Here is a 2,106-nt window from a genome sequence, read left to right on the forward strand (position 1 = left end):
AAAAAAATGACTGACAGTTTGTCTTCGAATGAATTTTGTTAGACGGAAATAAATGGAAATGAAAATTTTATAATCATATATTGCAACGGAATTACTTTCATTGGTGAATTTGAGTTATTTACATATGTATGCCTAAAAAAAGGTTTTGTTTACAGAAAATGTAAACTTGACAGAACCATCTATCAACTATGTACTCTATCCCTTACATACCCCAAAGAAAAATCAGAATAGCACGTCAGAGAGAAGATTTTACCGATGACCGAGTCTACTTTTGGTAGGGCTACTCTGAGGAGGATCAGTAACATGCAAGCTTTAGCAACTAGGAGACTCGATGCCTGGTTCTTCTTGCTCCCTTCGAATTTGACAGGGACTTTAAGGGTAGGCATAACATTAATCTTCTTGGGCTTCTCAATCGTAGCTACCACCTTGATCTTCCTACTTTCTGGTTCACATAATTGAACTTTCCTTTTGTGGCTCTGAATTTTCTGTTTTTTCTCCAAGTCTAGGCACCAATCATATACATTTACGCCGTTTAGTGCCAATTGATCGTAATACAACATGCTGAAATATCTGCAACATTGGCTTCGGATTTCACATATTAGAACCGAAATAACTAATTTGATACCCAAAAGAACATGGAACAATAGACGCAAGAACAGAGTCTCACATGCGCTGGAATCTGTAGTGGCATAGGTAGCATCTGAACAAACTTTCCTGAAATCCAACGTCACCACACATGAAGTGTTCTCTTCCTTTCCCTTTCTTAGTATTCTCTCTGGAGTTGTAATTTAGGGTTTTACTTACTTCCTGTCACAACTCTAAAAGAAATGTAATTACCATAGCCTAATGACAACATAGACAATTTTAAACTTAATTTAGCCTTAAAGCATTATTGACATGTTACTATATGGTTCATGAGATTCATTGTTTGAAAACTAGTACATAATACAAGTAATAAAACACAGATGGATTTATTTCCATCATGGTATACATACTACAATTGATTCGAATTTAATGACTTCAAGTCCTAATGTATAATTCCTTGGATTCCCACCCTAAGTGTTGGCGGGAGTGGATTATTGGACACTCTCAGTTGCTCACCCGCTATCCAACACCATCTTGGTATGGTTGCCCCATTGACGGTCTGATCAAGCCCAACTCCATCGAACGACTGAGGGTGATCACCTTATCTCCTTTGTCTGGTGCGACCTTGGGCGAATTTGGCATTTTTCACTTTGTTTGATAGAACTGCCCGACTCCGACTTCCAGCTTCAAGGTTTCAATCTGGTTCATCTCTACTTCTTCTCGCTGTTGATGTTGCATACCTTGCTCTGTCGTAGTCGTGCCGCCGCTTCCTGTTTGGTGACTAGTTTTCTGAGACAGCTCCAGTGCTTCGGCTCTGACATATCATCACAGGGAATGGGATGTATATATCCCCTCTTATGGAATTTTTATTTTCATTTCCTATTGTCCTATCTTCATTGTTCCTTAACTAATAGTGTTTATGGTTTTGGCTAGGCTTCGTGAAGGGCTTCCATCTTCCAGAGAATGGACATTCTGGGTTGTGACAATACCTCCCTAAAACAGTCCACGGGTTTGCAAATGTAGTTCTCTAAGAAAACTCCAAGTAAAGTGAAATATCTCTTTGGTATTTCTTGGATGAAGAACTCAAGTTTTAAGTGTTTCAATGTCTCGGCTATGCCAGTTTTGATTCTTTGAGCTATACATGGAATTGATTTTTTGCGGTCTAATTGCTTCCTAAAGCTGATGTATAGATGCCAGAGAACTTGTAATATTTGGCTCTACTTATGAAGCCATCGTTTTTGTTCAATTATAAGTTTTTGGTAACATCATGAGAATGGTTGCTAGTATTTCCCTTGAAAGTATTTTGTTAGTTAACTTCGACAGGCATGGAAGGGTGACCGTTTGTATTCCGATATTCTCGGTTCAGGAGAACTCTATTGTGCCAAATTCTCTATGTCTTCTATGTTTATTTATCATCAGTTTATATGTATCCAGAAGCATGATGAATTTCTACTCCTCACAGGTCTTTAGCTTACCCAGTCTTTTTTAGAGGGTTTACATTTTAAATTGTCGCGTCATTTT

General features: G+C 38.1%; 1 pseudogene; it reads right to left on the bottom strand.

Moving 5' to 3' along the window:
• Positions 1–222: 222 nt before the first annotated feature.
• On the bottom strand, positions 223–1,406 carry LOC149192241 (uncharacterized; annotated as a pseudogene).
• Between the last annotated feature and the right edge of the window lie 700 nt (positions 1,407–2,106).

The sequence above is a fragment of the Pinus tabuliformis genome, chromosome 2_2, assembly GCF_031772625.1.
Source record: "Pinus tabuliformis cultivar Carrire ecotype Pingquan chromosome 2_2, CPIR1, whole genome shotgun sequence".
Lineage (NCBI taxonomy): Eukaryota > Viridiplantae > Streptophyta > Pinopsida > Pinales > Pinaceae > Pinus > Pinus tabuliformis.